Source organism: Corythoichthys intestinalis, chromosome 17, assembly GCF_030265065.1.
Source record: "Corythoichthys intestinalis isolate RoL2023-P3 chromosome 17, ASM3026506v1, whole genome shotgun sequence".
In the NCBI taxonomy this organism is placed as follows: Eukaryota; Metazoa; Chordata; class Actinopteri; order Syngnathiformes; family Syngnathidae; genus Corythoichthys; species Corythoichthys intestinalis.
In genome coordinates, this window is record NC_080411.1 from 43,971,978 (window position 1) to 43,979,188 (window position 7,211).

Here is a 7,211-nt window from a genome sequence, read left to right on the forward strand (position 1 = left end):
TCCCCAATTTCTCGACTCCTGCGCTTGTCGGATTTTTTTTCTCTGCGCGTTTAATTCAGCCCACGCTACTAACATGTCACGAAGCCGACCAATCAGAGAGCTGGCGGAAGTACACTGTGTTACCAATTGCACTTTTTGGTAATTGCAACTCTGCACCGTAGGTTGTAGTGGACAGGCGATTAACGTGGCTTGTTGTCGTCGATTCGCCCGGTGCTTATTACTTCAGAGAGGTGGTGATGTGTATAAAAACACAGTGACACGTTGGATGGTATTTTGCTGGAGACTTTTATTAACAAAACTAAAACCAGCATGGGACACAGCCACTTTTCATGGCGCTCTTCGCACATCTCTCTCTCAACACCTTGCTCCCTGCCTCTCTTTTTCTTACGCTTAACTAGTAAGCTGGTCATACTGTAGGGGACAGCGGCCCCTTGGGGGTGCCGGTAACAACTGGTTGGCTGGTTACTTCCGCTTGCTCTGTGCATTATGCCTCGGGAGCGTTGTGTGTGTGTCGCATAACAAGTGTCAAACGCAACTACGAGACGAAACATGAAATTCATGGAAAACGGCCAGGGATCACATTAAGGTAGTCATCTTTTGTATTTGTTATATAAAATCTAAAATTGTGCATAGAATTCACTGTTAGTGAAAAAGACAAAGTAGTCGCCTGACTTTGAAGGTTAAAACAGTCCGCTCTGTACTGTGAGAGACCTGCACTGAGAATCACGCTTGTTCCCCTTTTCTTGCTGGGTTGTGTGTGTGTGATATGTTTACATAAGATGATGCTCAAGTTTTGATATTTTCTAAAATATACTTTTATTTTTTAGTTATTTGTTAAAGAAGAATGGTAGCTGTAAGATTTCAACGTATGTTCATGTTGTTTTCTTTGGAGTAAAATTACAGCCCTGTTGGATATAAAAATTCGGATGTGCATTATTAATCTTGGTGTGGCACACTGATTGACAAGAAAATTTGAAAGTGGCACGCCACACCAAAAAGGTTGCTGACCCCTGCATTAGGTGATGAGGCCCTTGTTAGGTTTTGTGTTGGTTTCTCCTAGTGTGACTTGTCCCTGTGATTACCCATTGCTCTCACCTGTGTGTGTTCTCCCAGTGTATCCTGCAATCTACATCCACCTGTGTTACCCAGCTGTTCCTCGTCTCGTTACCCCTTGTCTGCGTATATAATGACCCAGTTTCTTGTCACTCCTGGTTGCGTCATTGTCTATGTCTATGTCCGTCTTTGCCAAAGTCGAGTCTGTTCCACGCCCTCGTGTACCAGTCCCTTTGTTTAAGTAAGTTTTGGTTTGAACCTTGCCTTTTGATCCCTAGTCTTTTTGTTTGTACTTTGTGCTTTTGTTAGTTATAATTAAAACCATTTTTTGAGTTCTCTGCTACCTGCTTTGCTGCTTTTGTTTTCCTGCGTTTGGGTCCTCACACACCTGCCTGCCCAGCAATCCCTGACAGAATGACGCAACCAATTGTGGACCCAGCGGGAAAAATTCATTTTCGGCAGGCACGCCGACGGCCATCAACCCGAACCCGACCACAGCACATTTTGTTAGACTCTGATTTTTCTGATTTTGAGGAGGATCATAATTTATACGATCTCCTAATTTCTGATTCTGACTCTGACCCGGATTTTGATTTCACAGCCTCTGTTTCCTCTGATCGTTTTTCTTTCTACCCCCCTACCACTGTGTCCCGTTCGGAGCTCCTGGCCAGAGACTCCTACCTGGGGTCCCATTGGGCCATCTATCGGGGACCCCCCCGAGGTGGTCTGCGGGGTCGCCCTGGGACAAGGCGGCCTAATGAGGCTGTTCTGCCGCCCCTGCCACCTGAAGGCGCTCACCAAAGGCCTCGGCGTGGTCATCAACGCCGACGGCGTGCGGCGGTTCCTCCCGCGCCGACTCCCCACAGTCAAGTTCTTTCCGCGCCGGCTCCCCGCAGTCAAGTTCTTCCCGCGCCGGCTCCCCGCAGTCAAGTTCTTCCCGCGCCGGCTCCCCGCAGTCAAGTTCTTCCCGCGCCGACTCCCCGCAGTCAGGTTACCGCTCCGACTCCCCGCAGTCAAGTGGTTCCCGCGCCGGCTCCCCGCAGTCAAGTGGCTCCCGCGCCGGCTCCCCGCAGTCAAGTGGCTCCCGCGCCGACTCCTCGCAGTCAAGTGGCTCCCGCGTCGGCTCCCCGCAGTCAAGTGGCTCCCGCGTCGGCTCCCCGCACTCAAGTTCCTCCCGCGCCGGCTCCCCGCACTCAAGTTCCTCCCGCGCCGGCTCCCCGCACTCAAGTTCCTCCCGCGCCGGCTCCCCGCACTCAAGTGGCTCCCGCGCCGGCTCCCCGCAGTCAAGTGGCTCCCGCGCCGGCTCCCCGCAGTCAAGTGGCTCCCGCGCCGGCTCCCCGCAGTCAAGTGGCTCCCGCGCCGGCTCCCCGCAGTCAAGTGGCTCCCGCGCCGGCTCCCCGCAGTCAAGTGGCTCCCGCGCCGGCTCCCCGCAGTCAAGTGCCTCCCGCGCCGGCTCCCCGCAGTCAAGTGCCTCCCGCGCCGGCTCCCCGCAGTCAAGTGCCTCCCGCGCCGGCTCCCCGCAGTCAAGTGCCTCCCGCGCCGGCTCCACCAACAGATTCCTGCGACCAAGCTGCTGTCCCGCCAGCAGATTCCTGCGACCAAGCTGCTGTCCCACCAGCAGACGACCAAGCTGCTGTCCCGCCAGCAGACGACCACGCTGCTGTCCCGCCAGCAGATTCCTGCGACTCCGCTGCTGTTCCGCCAGCAGACTCCTGCGACTCCGCTGCTGTCCCGCCAGCAGACTCCTGCGGCTCCGCTGCTGTCCCGCCAGCAGACGACTCCGCTGCTGTCCCGCCAGCAGACGACTCCGCTGCTGTCCCGCCAGCAGACGACTCCGCTGCTGTCCCGCCAGCAGACGACTCCGCTGCTGTCCCGCCAGCAGACGACACCGCTGCTGTCCCGCCAGCAGACGACACCGCTGCTGTCCCGCCAGCAGACGACTCCGCTGCTGTCCCGCCAGCAGACGACTCCGCTGCTGTCCCGCCAGCAGACGACTCCGCTGCTGTCCCGCCAGCAGACGACTCCGGCGCTGTCCCGCCAGCAGACGACACCGCTGCTGTCCCGCCAGCAGACGCCGAAGTTCCTGGCCCTCGCCCCGACGATGCTGCTCCCCGCTTCTTGCCACGGCTTGGCGGCATGAAAGACCAAGCACTGCCTCGTCTGGGACGCCCACCTGATCGGCCCGTGCGGTCGCCCAACGTCTGGCGCCCTGGACGCCCTCCAGATCGACCCTTGCGGTCAACCCATGTCTGGCGTCCTGGACGCCCGCCTGACTGGCCCTGACGGGCTGGTGTTGCTCCCTCCTCTGAGCAACCTTCTGACTTTTTGTTTCTTCAGGACGTCTGGGATCCGTCCTTTGAGGGGGGGGGTACTGTTAGGTTTTGTGTTGGTTTCTCCTAGTGTGACTTGTCCCTGTGATTACCCATTGCTCTCACCTGTGTGTGTTCTCCCAGTGTATCCTGCAATCTACATCCACCTGTGTTACCCAGCTGTTCCTCGTCTCGTTACCCCTTGTCTGCGTATATAATGACCCAGTTTCTTGTCACTCCTGGTTGCGTCATTGTCTATGTCTATGTCCGTCTTTGCCAAAGTCGAGTCCGTTCCACGCCCTCGTGTACCAGTCCCTCTGTTTAAGTAAGTTTTGGTTTGAACCTTGCCTTTTGATCCCTAGTCTTTTTGTTTGTACTTTGTGCTTTTGTTAGTTATAATTAAAACCATTTTTTGAGTTCTCTGCTACCTGCTTTGCTGCTTTTGTTTTCCTGCGTTTGGGTCCTCACACACCTGCCCGCCCAGCAATCCCTGACAGCCCTAGCCATGTATTAATCATCTAGGCATGTTATATCGTGATTAATACATGGCAACTGACTAATCAGAAAGCTACCTCAAACCCATGCCTTTTTATTATGTTTTACAAGTTAGACCTGTTGAGAAACTAATTGCTGACTGTGTATTGTAAGTCCCACCTGTGGTTTTGTGGGCAATTGCCCGTGCTGTGCAGAGTATAGCCTAAATAATTGTAAATTTTTGTCATGATATTATCTGAAATTGAGGCTTTTAAGTCCCATAGCATGGCAAGCGGGCATTTGTGTGTTGTTTTCAGCACCTTTTTCTAAGTATGTTCCGGGACCTGTGCCCGACTCATCATGCCTGTGCTGTCGGATGTACTTTGCGTTCTGGCACCTTACTATTTACAAATTAAGCACTGACCAGGGGCATCACTAGACCTAATACAATACTGGAGCACAGCGGGACACTGGCGAGCGAGCAAATTTTTTAGCACTTACTGTATCTATCATAAAAAGTCAGAATTAGCGCTTTAAACTATGATCAAACCAAAATACATGTTTCTGTAAAAAAAGTGAAATTTTTTTGTTTTTCAGCCATCAGTATTCAAAAATTGAATTGGGACATCCCTTGTTGATAGTCAGTTCACCTCTGCTCATGCTCATCAACTTCCATCTTTCCTTCACCTCTGCTGCTCTACTTTGTCTGAACAGAAATGGGGATATATCAATGTAACTGTTATGCAAATAATCTGGTCGGTTGTGACCTCAAAGTGGTTATTTTGCCTATGTAGGCTACCTAGCTTACCTCTCTCATTCCTCCTTGCCGATTTATCCTTTCTGTGAGCAAATAGCTTTCTACTATCTATTTGCAAGAGTAATGCTGTTTGAGTCAAATAGAAATAGAAAATAATACATCTTGTTACAGATTACAGAGACTGCAGTAACAAATAAAATGCTTATAAAATTATGATGGACAAACATACAAAATTGTTAGAGGTTATATCCCAAAGATAGGCAATTAATTCATACGGATTGATTCTATTCATTTTGCTCATATAAACAAATGGCAATGAATAGCATCAATATTGATACAGTTCAATTACCACATATATTAACACAATATTGGACAAAGCTCTTGAGGGAGAGACCCTCACACAAACCACATTTAATCGTCAATGCATTCATAGACAGTTAGGTAAAAGATGGCAGCTAATCTGCAACTTCAATTTGCGAACAGAGGAGTTAGCTGCCTGACACGTAAGGAGTAAAGCGGTACCGTTTAAATTCACAATTCATGAGAATAGGCGACCAAGCAAACATCAACATGGAGGTTAAAAACGAACAATAAGGATGGGCAGTTTATCTGGCAGTAACCTGTAAAGCAGGTGGGAAAATGTCATTTGCACCGTCGGCTGTATGATCGGCACACGCACTGTAATATTGATGCTGCTTTCACGTGTTGGAGTAAATGAAAAAATACTGGACTGTCTCAGGAAATTAGAATACACAATATTCTAATTTTTTGAGTCCTGTATATATACACAGGACTGTCTCAAAAAATTAGAATATTGTGTATTCTAATTTCCTGAGACAGTCCAGTAAATGGAAGAACCACCAAGACAAGTATGTGTGTGTTCGGAAGCGAATGGCCACCCGAAGCGGTGACCAAGTCGGCCAAAAACTGCCAGTGTTTTATCACTTTGTCATATTTTGGTTGGTGCACATCATCATTTATTGTGTACATATGTTTGCTGTGAGTCTGTGACTTATTTACATTTCACACTTCAAGTATATGAAGAATAAAACACAGGTTTGGTTTCAAAAGAGTTGTTTTGATCTTTAATTTCAACAACAGACAGTTCAGACTCGATACATCATCAATGATTGAGAGTGCCTCGGTGCTTTTGTCATAACGTTAACATCAAGGCTTCCAACGCAGTATGGGAAGTTTCATAGCCACCAGAAATCTGCTACGGCTTCCCACTGGCTGGTTGTTGGGCACGTCAAAAAATTGGGCTGGAAGGCTGTCCACAATGCTTTGCAGACCTCGGACAAAAGGGTGGATACAGTGCTAGACGCCAGTCTGAAGCTAGCCGCTACAGTTTGCTGGCTTCCACCCGAGGCTAGAAGTCTCTGTGCTGCATCAACACTTGGACAGACCACATCCATTGTTGGCATTGTTTATTATTTTTTTCTCCGTTGGAATTGTTGTGTAACCGGAAGAAAACTAGAGGAACTCGACAAGTCCCTCAAAACTTTACAAACACAACGCCTCACCCCTCTAGTGGCTTGGTGGTAAGTTACAGAGCAACGCGTTCCCTTGCCGCGGAACCATCGAATCCTCATTGTCGCCGTAGTCGCTTCGTCGTCACCGCAATGCAGAAGCATAACTCAGGCTTAAGACGGATAATGGCCTTAAACGTTCAAATTATTATACTACACGGCATGTCGGCTTCACTAATGTACCACTTGTCCAGATAGTTTATCACACGGGCTAGAGAACCAGCTAATTTGTTAAATGCCGGATACCCTGTCTAGTGTAGCGGCCTGCTACTCGTGTATCGGAACCAACGAAAATGATGTCATGGGGCGCCCCATCACCATTTTTTTGCATGGCAATACAGCATCACGTGGTGGCGTGGCTCAGTGGTAGAGTAGTTGTCCCCCAACCTGGAGGTTGTGGGTTCGATTCTTCGCCCTGATGAACTCGTCTAAGTGTCCTTGAGCAAGACACTGAACCCCACGTTGCTCCTGGTGCTGCGTCACCAGTAGGTGGATAGTGAGATAGTCTAAAGCGCTTTGAGCGCCTTGAAAGGTGGAAAAGCGCTATATAAGTGTAACACCATTTAACACCATCATTAACAACAGAGGCAAATGGTACAGACACGGCTTTCCTGCTCCTCTTTTTACAACTGAAAGCACTTGTAAATTTTACGCTTGAATAAGTCCGGAGAAGACATATAACAACACCCACAAATTAGAGTACCCGCATGTGCGATGACGTCACACATGAGGCCGCTCCTTGCAGGAACATGGCGTTTATAACAGACAGGTATAAAATATTGTCCGAATTACAGGGCAAAAAAATTATCCTTCCTAGTGCAGACATAGCCTTAGATTACTTACAACTGAAAAATAACGCCATTAGAAACGATGTTATTAACAACACTGATCACTGCCAAAGATACATGCATAAATTACCATATTAAGGAACCATGTGCAGATTGTATATTCTATATGGAGTGATTAGGGTAATATGGCCATATTAAATGGGTGCATTTTGTAGATAATGCTACGTAGATTTAATACTCCAAAGTAAACATATTTTTTTATACTGGCAAAATTAATACTGGGGCACGTGCCCCAGTGAAA